This window comes from Pseudophryne corroboree, chromosome 3 (genome assembly GCF_028390025.1).
Source record: "Pseudophryne corroboree isolate aPseCor3 chromosome 3, aPseCor3.hap2, whole genome shotgun sequence".
Lineage (NCBI taxonomy): Eukaryota > Metazoa > Chordata > Amphibia > Anura > Myobatrachidae > Pseudophryne > Pseudophryne corroboree.
In genome coordinates, this window is record NC_086446.1 from 340,766,667 (window position 1) to 340,786,395 (window position 19,729).

At 47.5% G+C, this 19,729-nt stretch overlaps 1 protein-coding gene across 4 annotated transcripts in view; it reads left to right on the top strand.

The window, feature by feature from the left end:
- Positions 1-2,774: 2,774 nt before the first annotated feature.
- The window catches only part of SP6 (Sp6 transcription factor), a 37,307-nt gene continuing 20,352 nt past the window's right edge, over positions 2,775-19,729 (top strand). Inside the window, exons 1-3 of one of the 4 annotated variants that reach the window (XM_063959636.1) lie at positions 2,775-2,841; positions 3,085-3,148; positions 3,806-3,894. The gene's annotated coding sequence lies outside the window, so the exon portion shown is untranslated. Of the gene's footprint in view, positions 3,149-3,198; positions 3,502-3,805; positions 3,895-19,729 lie in introns of those variants that run through there. The other 3 variants (XM_063959635.1, XM_063959637.1, XM_063959638.1) reach the window with 3 other exon arrangements.

Consider the following 19,729-nt stretch of genomic DNA (forward strand, 5'->3'; position numbering starts at 1 on the left):
CGGTGTGGAGGGTATCGCCATCTTTCTTATGGTGATACCCTACAGAAGCCTATGGGCTTCTTTCCGCAATCCGCCGCACTCACCGCTCACGCCAACTCCTCTCTAACCAGTGTGTCCTGGCAGCCTGCTCAAGGATCCCCCGCCTCCTCCGAGCTCCTGCAGTAGCTTGTGGGGGGTCCTCCTCCCCATCCTCCAGGAGCCGGTGCATTCCATGCCTTCTGCAGCTGCCCCACACCCAGCCCCAGCTGCACAGCTGCTTGTTCCCCGCTACGAAGTGCCGGGGTCCCAGGTGCTGGTGGTGGTATTGACTGCTGCATGTGGGGGTGCACACCGGGTACGGCGTGTTCCTGCCCCGCACGCAGGAGCAGATGTTGGGACGGCCGGGGTTCTCAGGGCACCGCTGTACTCCACGCTGCAGGAGCTTGGGGTGCGGTAGGTGCTGAGCTGCAGGGCTTCCCCGATGTGGACCACTAGGGAGTCCATCTCCTGCGAGCCCACGGTGACCGACTGCTCCAGCAGCAGGAAGCTCTCCTTGCGGCAGTCCTCCTCCCCCGCATCACAAACCCTCTCCTCGGGACTATCACTCATCGCGGGGCACCCCTGACATTGTGATACTAATCACCATAGGCGTGCGCACGGGGGTCGCCTGGTGCGCACAGGCACCCCCTAATGTCCGGCACCTCGCACGCAGCCTGCTACAGCACAGTGATAGCCAAGCCTGCAGCCCATTGCTGTGCCTCCCCCTACCGCTGCGCCCGGCGCCCGCTAATAAATGCTGACAGTGCTTAGTGTACTTTACGTGCTGGCGGCCTCACAGGGGGGGACTGAAGTCATCTGATTATGTGATTATATCACAGCGTGCATCCGCCCATGCTCTCCTCCCGGCCGTCGCGCTCTCCTCCTGCCCGCGCTCAGTCTCAATCCTAGGGTGCAGCCAAGCCACAGCCAGCGTTCCTCTCATGGGGACTCGGAGCCGTCGCTGGAGGACACATTCTGCTGGGGCAGTTCAACAGAGACTCTGCCACCGAGATGGACAGTAAGTCACTGTTTCTGATATTGTGGGTTCCATTACCAATAGCCAAATTTATCAATATCCTTCCCTATCATCATACATACAAGTATTAGAGATCCTATGAAAAAAATGTGCAAAGATAATAAATAATATAATATGAATGTGATATCATTATTGGAAGTATCATTTTTTTTTTCTTGCAGCCATACTTATGCTACCAGGGGTGAATTTGCCATAAGTTACCCAAGGCACGTGCTGTGTGGCTTAATATGAATTTTGACTCATATTGTGTGGCGTAATATGATTTTTGGCTCATACTGTGTGGCGTAATATGAATTTCGGCTCATACTGTGTGGCGTTATATGAATTTCGGCTCATACTGTGTGGCGTAATATGAATTTCGGCTCATACCATGTGGTGTAAGGTGAATTTCGGCTCATACTGTGTGGCGTAATATGAATTTCGGCTCATACTGTGTGGCGTAATGTGAATTTCGGCTCATACTGTGTGGCGTAATATAAATTTCGGCTCATACTGTGTGGCATAATATGAATTTCGGCTCATACCATGTGGTGTAATGTGAATTTCGGCTCATACTGTTTGGTGTAATGTGAGTTTCGGCTCATACTGTGCGGCGTCACGTGAATTTCGGCTCATATTGTGTGGCGTAATGTGAATAAGGGGCACTAATGTCAGTAGCTGGTGAGCACGGGGACATATGTGAAAAATGCTGGTATCCTGCAGAGGAGGTGGGATCTGATGGCATAGAAAGAGGCAGATGTGGCTCTTATGGCACATGTGTACATTTTAAACGTTACTTGTGTTATGTTAAAACTCAAACGTTTGGCCCCGTAAATCTCCCGTACTTTTCAGGATGGCCCACTCAAAATCAGGGTGTAGGTGCTGGGGGGTGCAAGGGTTGGTGATGGTGGGGAAGGGGGGGTGGAATGTATATGCACCTAGGCCCACCACTCTCTTGTTCCGCCACTGGGTTAGGTATAGTTGAGTAAGTGTAAGCAGCGGTAGGGTGCAGCGGCAGCTAGGACTCATGGTTATTCCGTAGCGGACAGTCAGTACCGGCCGGTGGTCGCACAATTATGTTTAATTTTATTTCTCTGCGGTGTATTATATCTACTTGTATAATTAATAACTAGGGAGAAATTAGATTAAGCCATGTTACTTTACTGAGAGAATGTAAGTGCTAGACATGTCCCTGGGCGGTGCACCCCCTAATAAAATTAGCTGTGCACGCCTATGCTAATCACATATGTTAATACATATGAGATTAGCATTGTTGCGATGATCGGCAATCAATCAACATCCCGCCCTGAGTGTCCCCCCTGCTATGGCATTACTCCCCCTGGTTGAGCCTGGTGCTGGTTTTGGTTAAATATGTGGAACCCTAATTATTATAATTCCCCCCCCATCAATATATATAAGGGATGGGGGGGGTTCAATCATCCCACGCCTCCCCAGGCACTGACCTCACCGCGCATCACTGGTGCATACCTCCCAACATGACCCTCTCCAGGAAGGACAGAACGCTCTGCTTCTGGACTTTTCTCTTAATGTATGATTGCTGGCACCTGTTTGAACAGGTTAATAGATGAGAAAGGTGTTTCACCACAGGTGCCGGCAATCATACATTAAGAGGGAAGTCCAGGAGCAGAGCATTCTGTCCCTCCTGGAGAGGGTCATGTTGGGAGGTGTGCTGGTGAAACACCTTTTATCAAGTAACTAGTTCAGCACAGGTGCTGGCAATCATACATTAAGAGGGAAGTCCAGTGAACAGAGCATTTTGTTTCTCCTGGAGAGGGTTATGTTTGGAGGCATGCTTTTTTGCTAAATATTTTCCCATTCTACTTAATGTTTCACCACCCACTCTGCAAGTATATATTCATTTTAATAGATTTTACTGATTTTAATGGTCAGGGAAAGTATCAGGCAGCCCCACATCTGGATTTTTCAAATACATCTAAAGTTTGTGCGTTAACTGTGTTCCTGCAATTCTTTCATACAGTGATTAATTGTAGAAGTGAATGCTACGGATACTTTCTTGTTTCCTTCCTTAGCTTTCTTGTACATCCTGCAGACTGAGAGGCGCTATATACTTCCTTACTGATGTACATCTCCCAGGTAATCCCCAAATCCCTCTTTCTTTCTTGTGTGTTAGAGTTGTCTGACGTGCGGCACACCCCTCCTTTTAATGAGTTAAACTTCACAGGGTGAAGCAATGCCAGCTGCTGTTGTTTCCTCTGTATCAAAGGGTTAAAGTCATCAGAGAAGAGGGGGGAGGAGCCCCGCTGGGAAAAAAAAGGCAGAGGTGCAACCTGTAAAGTTTAGGTGTGAGAGAGGAGCAGGCTGGGACAGAAAGCAATTCAAGAGTTGAACTTGGAGGGGATCGGATGCTGCTGTAACTTGGATGGTTTGCGATGTCTGACTGCTGCTGGCCGCTGGGTTTCCTATACAGCTGATCTGATCTTCCGCAGGTGACACTGGCTGTCCTTCCCCCTTCTCCTCTCAGATATCTGCGGACGAACCATTAAACCGAGCATATCGTTAGATCCGGCTATTAATGCCTCTATGTTCCAGAACAATTGACCGTAATGGACTTAAAATAGCACTTCTCTAATCTGACATCGGACATAACCGGGTGGCATAGACCAGGCAGGAGCTGCTTTGGTTAATGGGTTTTATGAATCCTCACTCTGCTGACTGCTTTTAAGAATCCTATCATCTATCAAGTGGACCACGAACATATGGACTAAAGTGATGGTTCTTTTAAATCCCCAGGCTCAGACTCCTGTTCTCATGACGTTCCAGGAGGATCCAGCCTGCATCCCTACATTACTCTAGTTATTGGAGGCATCCAGATAGTGAAGGTATGTCGCACAGTCCTCTCATCATCTTACCTCATTGAAGAGTTAAAAATGGCATCATCAGTCCCTGAATATTACTAGATTACCATATTTTCCCAGTTTTACTAACACATGTCTAATTTAAATCAAGGTTTCAGAAGCATGTGATTGGCTTGTACATCAATCTGGCGGTTTATGTACCTGTGTGTGTGTGTGTGTGTGTATATATATATATATATATATATATATATATATATATATATATATATCTATCTATCTCATTAGTAAATGGAACATAAAGTTTAGTAAGTCTGGTTCAGATAAGCATGCTGTCCTACTATGAACTTGAAAGGGTGAAAGTTAGGATTTGAGGTTGAACCAAGGTAAATACTGTAGAACTTTAGTGTTTACATTTACAGCATGTGTAGCTGATGTAGTTTGTGCAGCTCTCTTTTTGCTGGGAACCGCCATCATATTTTCTATGAATACTTTGCAGTTTATTGGTCTGTTAATACCTCTGGAGATCTATGAAACCTATCATTTCATATTCTCTAGTGAAATCTATAGTTCACCCTGTGCCCTCCTCCAGCGATTTAGTGACTTAGGTAATGGCACAAATGATGTGCTAGATTAGAAGATCTAAAGGGCCTTGTCCATTCATACAGATGACAGCACCTGTCAAACCAACAAGATTGCACAAATTAGAATTTATTATCTAAATAAGAACTTCCAATGATCTATAATGAATTGATAGGGTAAATGTAAGTTGTTTCTCAAATTCCACAGAGTGGAATGGGATTTTTTTTTAATGCATTTTGACCCTATCAGTGGGGTACTATTCACTTACTCTAAGCGCAGAGTTGTGACTTTCACCTTCTGCTAACCCTGCATTCTGGTAGTGCAAGTAAATAGGGTGCAATAATCTATAGCACACAGGGGAGTATGCAGGGAGAAACAGAAAGCGTAACCATAAATTGCCAAATTGCAAATAGTGTCTCATGCTTAGTGTACAGGTATAGATGTACAGATATCACACACACACTTTACTTAGGTTATTATTATTATTATCTTATGGGGAATCTGCCATTTCCCCATAGTAGCAATATAAGGTTTTCCCTGTGTGTTGGAGGATATTGCAGTGTTATGCCAGTAAAGGGTCACATGGGTGATTCAAACAAATTCATTTAATGGCAGAGCTAGCCCTGCTTTATTAAAGCATATATTCAATACAATGGGTAAATGCAATCCCGATAATAACATATTTCTCCAGTATTGGTTGTTACATTTACATATGTTATATGGATGTAGCATACAAGGAATAATATTAATTAGTGGCCGGGTGCTGTCAAGTGTCGGGAATGAAGGTATTTTCATGGTTATTCAACATAAAGTACACAGGGCTACCCAGTTGCATAGTGCTTTTTACTGTTGTGTATCAGTCTCGTTTGAAATGTAACCTATTGAAATACTGTAGCAGTCAATGGGGGGGGGGGGGGGGGGGGGGGGGGGAATTGAGATACAGACACCACCTAAGAAAAATAAATTGTTCTATAACTAATTAGGTATTTCCTGCATACCTCACAGTGCTAGGGTCATTGGTTTGATAGCAACTATTGAAAGTCTATTTGTGACGTTTGCATGGGTTTTCTCTAGATGTCCACGTTTGCTCCCACAATCCGGAAAAAAACATACTGGTAGAGTCACTACTGACAAAAATGCTAGAAAAAATTCGTTTGTAAGTATATATAAAAAAAAAAGGCAAGGATTGATGTAAATTACACTTACCTACTATCTCAATATGTCCAGGAGATTAAACCACCCTTTCATGTTTAGTGTTATGCATGATGACATGATTCTCTGTATACGAGAGGCTGGGGCCTGATGATGAACATTGCTCCATATTGGCCATGACCCCCAATGTGTGATGATTAGGGATACCAATCCTTTTGGATTAATCTCTTGATTAGGATTAATGGAAAAATGGTAATATAAATATTATATTTTATTATATATATTTATATATAATATTTTATTTCTTTACCTCTAGTCCTCTCTGTGATCTACCCCCCCCCCACTCCTGTCCTCTGCCACCCATTTTCCCCCTCCTGTCCTCTCTGCCATCCATCATGTCCTCTCTGCCTTCCATCTCCCCCCCCCTCCCCCCCCCCATACCTCATGTCCTCTCTGCCTTCCATCTCCCCCCCCCCCCCCATACCTCATGTCCTCTCTGCCTTCCATCTCCCCCCCCCCCCCATACCTCATGTCCTCTCTGCCTTCCATCTCCCCCCCCCCCCATACCTCATGTCCTCTCTGCCTTCCATCCCTCCCCTCCCTCATGTCCTCTCTGCCATCCATCTACTCCCCCCCCCCCCCCCATACCTCATACCTCATACCTCATGTCCTCTCTGCCTTCCATCCCTCCCCTCCCTCATGTCCTCTCTGCCATCCATCTTCTCCCCCCCCATACCTCATGTCCTCTCTGCCTTCCATCTCCTCCCCCCCATACCTCATGTCCTCTCTGCCTTCCATCTCCTCCCCCCCCCCCCCATACCTCATGTCCTCTCTGCCTTCCATCTCCTCCCCCCCCCCCCCATACCTCATGTCCTCTCTGCCTTCCATCTCCTCCCCCCCCACCCCCCATACCTCATGTCCTCTCTGCCTTCCATCTCCTCCCCCCCCCCCCCCCCCCCCATACCTCATGTCCTCTCTGCCTTCCATCTCCTCCCCCCCCCCTCCATACCTCATGTCCTCTCTGCCTTCCATCTCCTCCCCCCCCCCTCCATACCTCATGTCCTCTCTGCCTTCCATCTCCTCCCCCCCCCCCCCTCCATACCTCATGTCCTCTCTGCCTTCCATCTCCTCCCCCCCCCCATACCTCATGTCCTCTCTGCCTTCCATCTCCCTCCCCTCCCTCATGTCCTCTCTGCCATCCATCTTCTCCCCCCCCCCCCCATACCTCATGTCCTCTCTGCCTTCCATCTCCTCCCCCCCATACCTCATGTCCTCTCTGCCTTCCATCTCCCCCCCCCCTCCTCCATACCTCATGTCCTCTCTGCCTTCCATCTCCTCCCTCCCCCATACCTCATGTCCTCTCCGCCTTCCATCCCTCCCTCATGTCCTCTCTGCCATCCATCTACCCCCATCGCTCATGACCTCTCTGCCTTCCATCTCCCCCCCCCATCCCTCATGTCCTCTCTGCCTTCCATCTCCCCCCAACCTCCCTGCCACCTATCCCCCCTTCCTGTCCACCCCCACACTCCTGTCATCCATCTCCCACCCCCTCCTGACTTTACATTACACCTTCTGTCCTCTCTGCCATCCGTTTATTACCTCCTTTCAATGGCGTATGTATAATGGATGCAGTGTGTGCTGGGGAGCCCACACCGCACACCCTGCACTTGTGTTTAATGACTTACCTCTCAGAGCACTGCATCGGTGCTGCAGCAGAAATAACACAAAAAATTTTGGGCAGACATTTTTCTGATGATATGCACATGCGCAGTAGAGATCAGTCATGGGAACATGAACTGAGATCTAAATTTGCGCAGTAGGATAAATACCAGATGTTACTGCATCACAGAGAGGAAGGGCCTGCATGGACTATGCACCCAGGCCTCCTCCTCTCTTAAACCGCCTCTGGCCCCTGTCTCCTTTCCTCTCTGCCATCCATCTTGCACCTCCTGTCCTCTGTACCATTCATATCCTCCCTCCTGTCCTTTATGATATACATCTTCCCCTCTGTGTTATCTGATATCCTTCCCGTAAGTGCTATAATTCTACCATTTCCTTCACTTAAATTATTCACATAGTGATGCTCACAAGGGATTTCTATTGCTGATGGGCACATTGTCTGGTCCTCTCCCAGGAGCTGCATTTGAAGAACTGGAGACTTGTGATGCGACTGCTCTCAGTCACTGATTGCCCCAGCCCAATCCACAGTGTGTTTTGACTCCCATAATACCCAGGATTTAAGGATTATTATACAGAGTATTTTTGGGACTCTGGGGTTGGAATACTTAGTGATGATGCATACTATTTCATCATACTTTCAGGACTTCCCTCTCCGGGATATTGGTAGGTCCTACAAGTTATAAAGTATGGTTTGACTAAGTGTTCTCTGTACAGTATTGTGTAATATGGTGTAGCTGTATAAATGAAACAATGTAAACTATCATACAGACTACTAATATTCCAGACCTGTCATTCGCTGGTTTGCTAACTATTGTGCCCAGTTTTCCCGTTTGTTCTTTGTTTTTTCCTTCTTCTCTTTGTGTTCCCATCACATCTATCTTTACCTCTTTCCCCCTTTCCCCAGCAGAGTGGATTGCCCATCTGGCACTTCTGGCATATGCCAGAAGGGCCAATGGTCTGTTGGGCGGTCTGATCCCACAGAGAGCAGAGAAGAACGTGTGCAGTGCAGCTTCTGGCTCTCTGGTTTGGCTGCCTCCCCCCAGCCCGAGGTGTGTGTCTTAAGGAAAATGGGGGCGTGGACTGACTTGCGATATGCTCCCGTGAGCTGAATCCGCACGCCCCCTGTGACATGTGCATGCCCCCGTGCTGTGCGCTCCTTCACAAATTATTTTGTCTACCCTTCTTCCCTTTTTTTCTTGGGAGGGGTCTTTCTTTTCTGCCTCTTCTTTTTCGGTGCTTGAACACGCCGACTCTGTATGATTTTTTTTATTTTACCTTTTATACTGTAAAGGGCCCCATGCACTAGTACGATTTTACATGATTTCATACAATTCTGATATATTGTATGAAATTGTGTACGAGCGTATGTGTTTTAGATTGTATCCAATCTGATGCGCATCCCTGTGGCTGTCGGATAGGATCCACTAGGTCGTTGGAGCTGCACTAATGATATATTGGAATTGGATGGAATCTGATGAAAAAAGTGTGTTTTTTGTGCATGTGATATATCGCATGCGATGTATTACAGGGAAGTTTAACTGGCATTCTCAGGACACTCCCAGCCCCCGTAGCCCTCTATCCAGCCCATCAACTATATCTCATGGTACAATTGTATGTCGTACGATATATTGCATGTGATGTATAGCAGCTTCATCAATTGCATGCAATATATCTTCTACAAAAGTACCAAGTCGTATGGAATCGCTCCTGGGGGAGTTCAAGGGAAATGACATCCGACTTCAGCCTCAGACATTTGATATTGGAAAAAATTGCCGCGCTTGTATTTATTATGTCAGCAGCTCCATATAATAATGAACTATATGACAAAACGATAATTAGGAGCGCTTGTGTATATATATTATGTGTAGAACGCACATACCTGTTAAAAAAGAAAAGGGTTATTTTGAATGTTACAGCTCTTTTGTAATTAATTGGTAGAACGGAGATAATTAGCGGTATAATTAGCAGTGTATCCGGGTTGTTATGGACGGTCTCTATATGCGGGTAATACTTTCCCTACTGTCCCTAACTGTACCTCTTCTCCCCGGGAGAAGTCACGGTGAAGGACGGAGGAGCCCTGCCAGTGCATGCAAACGCTGACACGCTCGGGAATTAAAAGCCGCACGGGGAAATCAAGCCGAAGCGGCCGGAGCAGCAGCAAAGACGGGACCTGATACAACTGCGGCGGCCGGACAGGCTGGAACATCAAGCCGCAAGAGGTACAGTTAGGGACAATAGGGAAAGTATTACCCGCATATAGAGACTGTCCATAACAACCCAGATACACTGCTAATTATACCGCTAATTATCTCCGTTCTACCAATTAATTACAAAAGAGCTGTAACATTCAAAATAACCCTTTTCTTTTTTAACAGGTATGTGCGTTCTACACATAATATATATATATACACAAGCGCTCCTAATTATCGTTTTGTCATTCAGCCTCAGACATATTGTTGTAGTGTATGGGGCCCTTTAAGGTGCATACACACAGTGAGATTTATCCTTGCGATTTTAACTACATAGTCAAAATCGCAAGGAGAGTTGGCACATAACGCACTGTGTGTACACGGCTTACGATACCGATGCGCAGACCTGCTGGGTCGGAATCGCAAGGTTAGATAGACTGTTCAGGCAAGTCAGTTTTGACTATCTAGTACTAAAGTATAGTCAAAATCGTCCATAGCCAAAATCGCACATAGCCAATATCACAAGCACACAGTCAATATCACATAGTCAAAATAGAAGATAGACAAAATCTCACTGTGTGTATGCACTGTAAGGGTCACGCTGTAAAGCAGAATGAGTTATAACCGTATGCACTAAATTCAGGTACAGTATCTAGACAGGTAAGGTATTGTGTACTGATAAACAGAAGAGGTGGTTGAAGCCAAACATAGCGGCCACTGCTTCGGTTGAGTGTCCAGTTATTTTGGGGTACAGGTAGAGTTGGACTGGCCCACAAGTGCACAGGGGGGAACCCCCAGTGGGCTCCACTGTCTGGGGGCCCACCTCCTTCTTGACGGATACGGTTCCAGGCTGTGCACTTAAATTACACATAATACATATGTTACCTGATAGAACACAGGACTATGGTGTATTTTCTACAGTACATTGGTGTCATTAATCTGCTACATTACATGCACTATCAGTATTTACTATATACAAGGCTGGATTAACAATGGGGCGGATGGAGCTGCAGCTCCAGTCCCCAATTAAAAATAGGACCAGAGGAGTGACAGCATTGTCGGGGGGGGGGGGGGTGGTGGTAACGTTCTCCTGTCACAGACAGCCAGCAGCCGTCCTCTCTCCCTTGCCCAGCCTCCTTCGGCTCAAGCAGTGAGCACTCTCACCTGAGATCCGTGCAGGCAGTGTGCTGGCTGCCCTTCCCTTTCAGTCTTTCCTTCACTTGGGGTCCTGAGCCTGTCAGTCACAAGCTGTATGTGTGTATACTGTGTGCATACTGTAGGTGTGGTGTGTGTACTGTGTGTGTATATGTGGGACTGGAGTTGTACTGTATGTCGGTGTATATATGTGGGTCTGTGTGTATATGTGGTGGGAAGTGTATAGTGTGTGGATGTGGTGGTGTGGGGAGGTGAATGTGGTAGTGGTCACTGGGATGTTGAAATTGATCAATGAATGGGTAAAGAGTGCTAAGTGGGGGTAGTTAATGGGTGCTGCGGTGTGCGTGTAGTAATGGATTCTGCGGTGTGTAGTAATGGATACTGCTGTGTGAGTGAAGTGTATTAAGGGGTGGTGCTGTTGTGAGTGTAGTAAGGGGTGCTGCGGTGTGAGGAAAGCTTTACAGCAGCTGATAGGATGGGTAGTTAAATGTGCTAATGACTACTGGGAAGAGGGATTGATAATGAATTCGGGAGGGATGGGTTAATGGAGGGCAATTGGGGTGATTGAGGGAAGGCACTTGCCACAGCCCATGACGCAGACCACACCTCCACACCACTGGTCATGTCTCCTCACATCACTAGTCACACCCCCGGCGGCCGCGCATAATAGGCCTTTTTGGTAATTTCAGCTTATTCTGGCACTGACTATATATACTTATCAAGGGGACCAGGCCATACACTCTCTAATCGTTATCCAAAGCCCTGTGGAGACTAGCCAAACCGCTACACATGGGCCCCTACCACTGCACTCCCCTAGTGGGCCCTTCATGCCACCAGTCCGACACCATGTACAGGTCAGGTGTCTTCCTTACTTCTTAGTGGCATACAATTATCCAGATCAATGAAGAGTGTGCTTTCAAAATCTGCTATGTGTTCAATGCTGTACAGAGTATATGGTTAGCATCAGTCTTGGCCCATTGGAGCTAAAAAAAAAAAAAAAAAATAATTACAGAACCCCCCCCCCCCTCCCAAAGTAATACAGGTTGAGTATCCCATATCCAAATATTCCGAAATACGGAATTTTTTGAGTGAGATAGTGAAACCTTTGTTTATTGATGGCTCAATGTACACAAACTTTGATAATGCACAAAGTTATTAAATGACCTTCAGGCTGTGTATAAGGTGTATAGGAAACATAAATGCATTCTGTGCTTAGACTTTGGTCCTATCACCATGATATCTCATTATGGTATGCAATTATTCCAAAATATGGAAAAAAACAATATCCAAAATACTTCTAGTGCCAAGCATTTTGGATAAGGGATACTCAACCTGTATGTACAGAAAATATATATCATTCACATAGATCACTGCCACATTGAGTGAATGGTCTACATTATCTACCACACAGAGAGCTCCATTTTTGTCATCACAATTAACCTGTTTGCATTTTATTTTTGGACTGTGGGAAGAAACGGCAACCAGAGAAAACTAACACAAAGAAGTGGAGAGCATACAAATGCCATAAAGATAAGACCCTTGTCTGTTTTAAATCCATAGTCCCAGCACAAAGCTATAATTGTATGTTTATACTATATAGTTGTACGTGTCTTTACAGTGTAATATGCAAATCACTTTTCTTGTGATTCTTATAGTACCTATCCCTTGTGAAATGGACCAAAAAAGTGGTGTTCAATTTAAAATCATTATGTTAAATACTACCACCACCACCTAAAATAAGGGCTGTAACACACACTCCGGTTTTTCCCGGATGGCAAAAAGCCGGACAAAGTTTGTCCGGCTTTTTGCCATCCGGGAGAAACCGGCAGTGTCTGTCACACAGGACGGCTTTGAGCCGTGTGTGATGCTGTGCGCATGCGCAGCATCAGACACGGCTTCAGAAAAAACCATTGTGTGTGAAAGCTCCCCTTCACACACATGGTTTACTGGCTCCAAGGACGACCCGGCGGCCGCCCGGCCGCCGGGCCTTCCAGTGGTGAGACCCGGCTGCAACCCGGCAGCCGGGCCGGGGCCGTGCAGTGTGAAGGGACCCTACCCCTCACACTGTTAACTACAATGCCGGCACGGGAAAAAGCCGTCCGGCTTTTTCCCGGCCGGCAACAACCGTGTAGTGTGTTTTAGCCCTAACTCCTAAATCTTGGGAAGGCACTTCTGCTGAAATCAACTGTTCGAACTACAGGAACCTGCCATCTGACCAGTTATAAATGAATGACTTTTCTTAGCAACAACTGTAACCATGGGAACAATCGGCATGTTGTTTCCATAGTTATAAATGTTGTTGTTAAGAAAGGTAATTTATTCACAGCCTAACCTTTGTAACCATGGAAACAAACTGAATCATGGAAACAACCAAACTGCACTGATTGCTTCCATAGTTACAGATGTTGTAAGATAGGTCCGTTGCTTATAAATTCTCAACAGTTGCAGCAACAGAGTGAGTTTTACGTTTTAACATTTAAGGCAGAATACCGGACTTGGTATTTTACTCTGTCAAAATGTAAAAACGCAAAATATAGATACCATAATTTTGACAGGTACATTATTTAGACAACCTAAATGTTGATATGGACCTCATGTAGACAATTAGTGTGTATATAGACAGGTTGAAATGTCAACCATCAAAAAATAGGCATGGTCAAAATGTAGACTTTTAAAACATAGAAAAGGTTAAAATAGACATATCGACATTCATAATATAGGTAACTGCACATAGTTTTGACCAACAGTCAAACTCGTACTTACTGACTTTATGGCTGCTCCCTCCAGGTGGGGCAGCCAGGTCGGTGCAAGAGGGAGCGTGGCATCATTCAAGGTGGGGGCGTGGATTCTCGATTGAGTCATCAGTCCCGCCCCCGTTCTACATTGCCCAGAATACTTGCTTTGTAAAGCGGGGGGAGGGTCTACGATGACACGTCCAGCACAAATAGGGTCAATGGTTCCCATGGACGTGACTGGGGCTACCACTATCTTTACAGGGATTTTTTTTTCCACAGTGTTAGGGATTATTATTACAGTTGGCACACTTGCCTACTTCTGTTTAAGCATTTCAGGGAGATTGTGAAAGCAACACCTATGTGCTTGCCTTGGACGGGTACTAGCGCTACCTTTTACAGCAGTGATTTTCAACCTTTTTTTACTTGCGGCACACCGAACAATATTTTAAAAGTGCCAAGGCACACTATCAGTTCCCCACAGAAAAAAAAAACAAAAAACACACATTGGCCCTCACAGTAAAAAAAGAATCCCACATGACTTATTCACATTGTTCCCCCCCCCCCCCCCCCCCCCCCATCATTCCATAAATCCTTTTGATCCCCACAGAAGAAATAACATAACAAATATTAGCCCCTAGCGGTCAGCTGTCCTCCTCCCTGTCCCTCGGTGGCGGGGGTTGTTCATAGTGGAGTGCTGCGAATACTGAGCAGCGAGCGGTCAGGCAGGTGTGAATGTGGGTGGGCAAGAAAAGCTGTGGATGCAAGCGGGAACTGGAAGATATGTGGGCTGGCTGGGTGGTGAGACGCGACGGCCGTGACCTATGATATCACACTGCCGCGTCATCAAGTCATAGGTCACAGCCGGAGCACGACTGATCCTCTAAGAAGATCCCGGGCCAACAGTTCATTATGAAGGTACAGGAAGCTGATCTGGCTCCGCGGCACACCTTGTACCTGGTCGCGGCACACTAGTGTGCCACGGCACACTGGTTGAAAGCCTGTTTTACAGGGATCTTTTCTCTGACGTCCTAAGTGGATGCTGGGACTCCGTAAGGACCATGGGGAATAGCGGCTCCGCAGGAGACTGGGCACAACTAAAGAAAGCTTTAGGACTACCTGGTGTGCACTGGCTCCTCCCACTAAGACCCTCCTCCAGACCTCAGTTAGATTCTTGTGCCCGGCTGAGCTGGATGCACACTAGGGGCTCTCCTGAGCTCCTAGAAAGAAAGTATATTTTAGGTTTTTTATTTTACAGTGAGATCTGCTGGCAACAGACTCACTGCAGCGAGGGACTAAGGGGAGAAGAAGCGAACCTACCTAACTGGTGGTAGCTTGGGCTTCTTAGGCTACTGGACACCATTAGCTCCAGGGGGATCGACCGCATGGAACCGGCCATTGATGTTCGGTCCCGAAGCCGCGCCACCGGACCCCTTACAGAGCCAGAAGCAAGAAGTGTTCCGGAAAATCGGCGGCAGAAGACTTCAGTCTTCACCAAGGTAGCGCACAGCACTGCAGCTGTGCGCCATTGCTCCTCATGCACACCTCACACTCCGGTCACTGATGGGTGCAGGGCGCTGGGGGGGGCGCCCTGAGCAGCAATATAAACACCTTGCCTGGCAAAATCATCACAATATATAGCCCCAGAGGCTATATATGTGATAAATACCCCTGCCAGAATCCATAAAAAAGCGGGAGAAAAGTCTGCGAAAAAGGGGCGGAGCTATCTCCCTCAGCACACTGGCGCCATTTTCTCTTCACAGTGCAGCTGGAAGACAGCTCCCCAGGCTCTCCCCTGTAGTTTTCAGGCTCAAAGGGTTAAAAAGAGGGGGGGCACTAAATTTAGGCGCAATATTGTTTATACAAGCAGCTATTGGGGGAAAAATCACTCAGTTATAGTGTTAATCCCTGCATTATATAGCGCTCTGGCGTGTGCTGGCATACTCTCTCTCTGTCTCCCCAAAGGACTTTGTGGGGTCCTGTCCTCAGTCAGAGCATTCCCTGTGTGTGTGCTGTGTGTCGGTACGGCTGTGTCGACATGTGGGATGAGGAAGGTTACGTGGAGGTGGAGCAGAGGCAGATAAATGGGATGTCGCCCCCTGTGGGGCCGACACCAGAGTGGATGGGATAGGTGGAAGGTATTAACCGACAATGTCAACTCCTTACATAGAAGGCTGGATGACGTAAAACAGCTGTGGGACAGCCGGCTTCTCAGCCCGCGCCTGCCCAGGCGTCTCAAAGGCCATCAGGGGCTCAAAAAAGCGCCCGTTACCTCAGATGGCAGACACAGATGTCGACACGGAGTCTGACTCCAGTGTCGACGAGGTTGAGACATATACACAATCCACTAGGAACATCCGTTACATGATCTCGGCAATGAAAAATGTGTTACGCATTTCTGACATGAACCCAAGTACCACATAAAAGGGGTTTTATTTTTGGGGAGAAAAAGCAGCCAGTGTTTTGTTCCCCCATCAGATGAATGAATGAAGTGTGTAAAGTAGCGTGGGTTTCCCCGATAAGAAACTGGTAATTTCTAAAAAGTTACTGATGGCGTACCCTTTCCCGCCAGAGGATAGGTCACGTTGGGAGCTATCCCTTAGGGTGGATAAGGCGCTCACACGTTTGTCAAAAATGGTGGCACTGCCATCTTAGGATACAGCCACCTTGAAGGAGCCTGCTGATAAAAAGCAGGAGGCTATCCTGAAGTCTGTATATACACACTCAGGTTATATACTGAGACCTGCAATTGCCTCAGCATAAATAGTGCTGCTGCAGCGTGGTCTGATACCCAGTCAGATAATATTAATACTCTAAGACAGGGATAATAGTTTGCTAACATAGAGCATATTAAAGACGTCGTCTTAGATATAAAGGATGCACAGAGGGATATTTGCCGGCTGGCATCCAGAATTAATGCAATGTCCATTCTGCCAGGAGGGTATTAGAAACCCGGCAGTGGACAGGTGATGCTGCCTATAAAAGGCACATGGAGATTCTGCCTTATAAGGGTGAGGAATTGTTTGGGGATGGTCTCTGGGACCTCGTATCCACAGCAACAGCTGGGAAGAAATTTTTTTTACCTCAGGTTTCCTCACAGCCTAAGAAAGCACTGTATTTTCAGGTACAGTCCTTTCGGCTTCAGAAAAGCAAGCGGGTCAAAGGTGCTTCCTTTCTGCACAGAGACAAGGGAAGAAGGAAAAAGCTGCACCAGCAGCCAGTTCCCAGGATCAAAAATCTTCCCCCGCTTCCTCTGAGTCCACCGCATGACGTTGGGGCTCCACAGGTGGAGACAGGTGCGGTAGGGGCGCGTCTCGGGAACTTCAGGGACCAGTGGGCTTGCCCACAGGTGGATCCCTAGGTTCTGCAAATAGTATCACAGGGATACAGGCTGGAGTTCGAGGCGACTCCCCCTCGCCGTTACCTCACATCAGCCTTGCCTGCTGCCCCCGGAGAAAGGTAGTACTGGCGGCAATTCACAAGCTGTACTTCCAGCAGGTGAAATCAAGGTACCCCTCCTTCAATAAGGCCGGGGTTACTATTCCAAAATGTTGTGGTACCGAAACCAGACTGTTCGGTGAGACCCATTCTAAAATTGAAAGCCTTGAACACTTATATACGAAGGTTCAAGTTCAAAATGGAATCGCTCAGGGCGATTATTGCAAGCCTGGAGAATTTCATGGTATCACTGGACATCAAGGATGCTTACCTGCATGTCCCTATTTACCCTCTTCACCAGGAGTACCTCAAAATTGTGGTACAGGATTGTCATTACCAATTCCAGACGTTGCCGTTGTTCTGTCCCCGGCACCGAGGTATTTACCAAGGTAATGGCCGAAATAATTATCCCGTACTTGGATGATCTCCTTATAAAGGCGAGGTCCAGGGAGCAGTTGTTCGGCGGAGTAGCACTATCTCGGGAAGTGCTACAACAGCACGGCTGGATTCTGAATATTCCAAAGTCGCAGCTGGTTCCTACGACGCGTCTACTGTTCCTGGGTATGGTTCTGGACACAGAACAGGATAAAAAGGGTTTCTCCCGGAGGAGAAGTCTAAGGAGTTGTCGTCTCTAGACAGAGACCTCCTAATACGTATACAGGTGTCGGTGCATCAATGCACGCGAGCCCTGGGAAGGATGGTAGCTTCTTACGAAGAAATTCCATTCGCCAGGTCCCATGCAAGGATTTTCCAGTGGGATCTGTTGGACAAGTGGTCCGGGTCGCATCTTCAGATGCATCGGCGGATAACCCTGTCTCCAAGGGCCAGGGTGTCGCTGTTGTGGTGGCTGCAGAGTGCTCATCTTCTAGGGGGCCGCAGATTAGGCATACAGGACTGGGTCCTGGTGACCACGGATGCCAGCCTTCGAGGCTGGGGGGCAGTCACACAGGGAAGAAACTTCCAAGGCTATGGAAAAGTCAGGAGACTTCCCTACACATAAATATTCTGGAACTAAGGGCCATTTACAATGCCCTAAGTCAGGCTAGACCCTGCATCAACACCGGCCGGTGCTGATCCAGTCAGACAACATCACGGCGGTCGCTCATGTAAACCGACAGGGCGGCACAAGAAGCAGGATGGCGATGGCAGAAGCCACTAGGATTCTCCGATGGGCGGAAAATCATGTGTTAGCACTGTCAGCAGTGTTCATTCCCGGAGTGGACAACTGAGAAGCAGACTTTCTCAGAAGACACGACCTCCACCCGGGAGAGTGGGGACTTCATCCAGAAGTTTTCCAAATGATTGTACACCGTTGGGAAAGGCCACAGGTGGACATGATGGCGTCCCGCCTCAACAAAAAGCTACAAAGATATTGCGCCAGGTCAAGGGACCCTCAGGCGATGGCTGTGGATGCTCTGGTAACACCGTCGGAGTACCAGTCGGTGTATGTGTTCCCTTCTCTGCCTCTCTTACCCAGGGTAATGAGAATAATAAGAAGGAGAGGAGTAAGAACTATACTCATTGTTCCGGGTTGGCCAAGAAGAGCTTGGTAACCAGAACTCCAAGAAATGATCTCAGAGGACCCATGGCCTCTGCCGCTCAGACAGGACCTGCTGCAGCAGGGGGCCTGTCTGTTCCAAGACGTACCGCGGCTGCGTTTGATGGCATGGCGGTTGAACGCCGGATCCTGAAGGAAAAGGGCATTCCGGAGGAAGTTATCCCTACGCTATTTAAAGCTTGGAAAGAAGTGAACGCAAACCATTATCAGCGCATATGGTGGAAATATGTTGCGTACTGTGAGGCCAGGAAGGCCCCAAAGGAGAAATTTCAGCTAGGTCGATTTCTGCACTTCCTACAGTCAGAGGTGACTATGGGCCTAAAATTGGGTTCCATGAAGGTCCAGATTTCGGCTCTATCGATTTTCTTCCAAAATAGAACTGGCTTCACTGCCTGAAGTTCGGACTTTTGTTAAGGGAGTGCTGCATAGTCAGCCCCCGTTTGTGCCTCAAGTGGCACCGTGGGATCTCAACGTGGTGTTGGATTTCCTGAAGTCGCATTGGGTTGAGCCACTTAAATCCGTGGAGCTACAATACCTCACGTGGAAAGTGGTCATGCTGTGGGCCGTGGCGTCGGCCAGGCGTGTATCAGAATTGGCGGCTTTGTCATACAAAAGCCCTTATCTGTATTTTATATGGATAAGGCGGAATTGAGGACTCGTTCCCAATTCCTTCCTAAGGTGGTATCAGTTTTTCATGTGAACCAACCTATTGTGGTGCCTGCGGCTACTTGGGACTTGGAGGATTCCAAGTTACTGGACGTAGTCAGGGCCCTGAAAAGTATATGTTTCCAGGACGGCTGGAGTCAGGAAAACTGACTCGCTATTTATCCTGTATGCACCCAACAAGCTGGGTGCTCCTGCTTCTAAGCAGACTATTGCTCGCTGGATCTGTAGCACGATTCAACTTGCACATGCTGCGGCTGGACTGCAGCACCCTAAATCTGTAAAAGCCCATTCCACGTGGAAAGTGGGCTCTTCTTGGGCGGCTGCCCGAGGGGTCTCTGCTTTACGACTTTGCCGAGCTGTTACTTGGTCGGGTTCAAACATTTTTGCAACAGTCTACAAGTTTGATACCCTGGCTGAGGAGGACCTAGAATTTGCTCATTCGGTGCTGCAGAGTCATCCGCACTCTCCCGCCCGTTTGGGAGCTTTGGTATAATCCCCATGGTCCTTACGGAGTCCCAGCATCCACTTAGGACGTCAGAGAAAATAAGATTTTACTCACCGGTAAATCTATTTCTCGTAGTCCGTAGTGGATGCTGGGCGCCCATCCCAAGTGCGGATTGTCTGCAATACTTGTTTATAGTTATTGCCTAACTAAAGGGTTATTGTTGAGCCATCTGTTGAGAGGCTCAGTTATATTTCATACTGTTAAC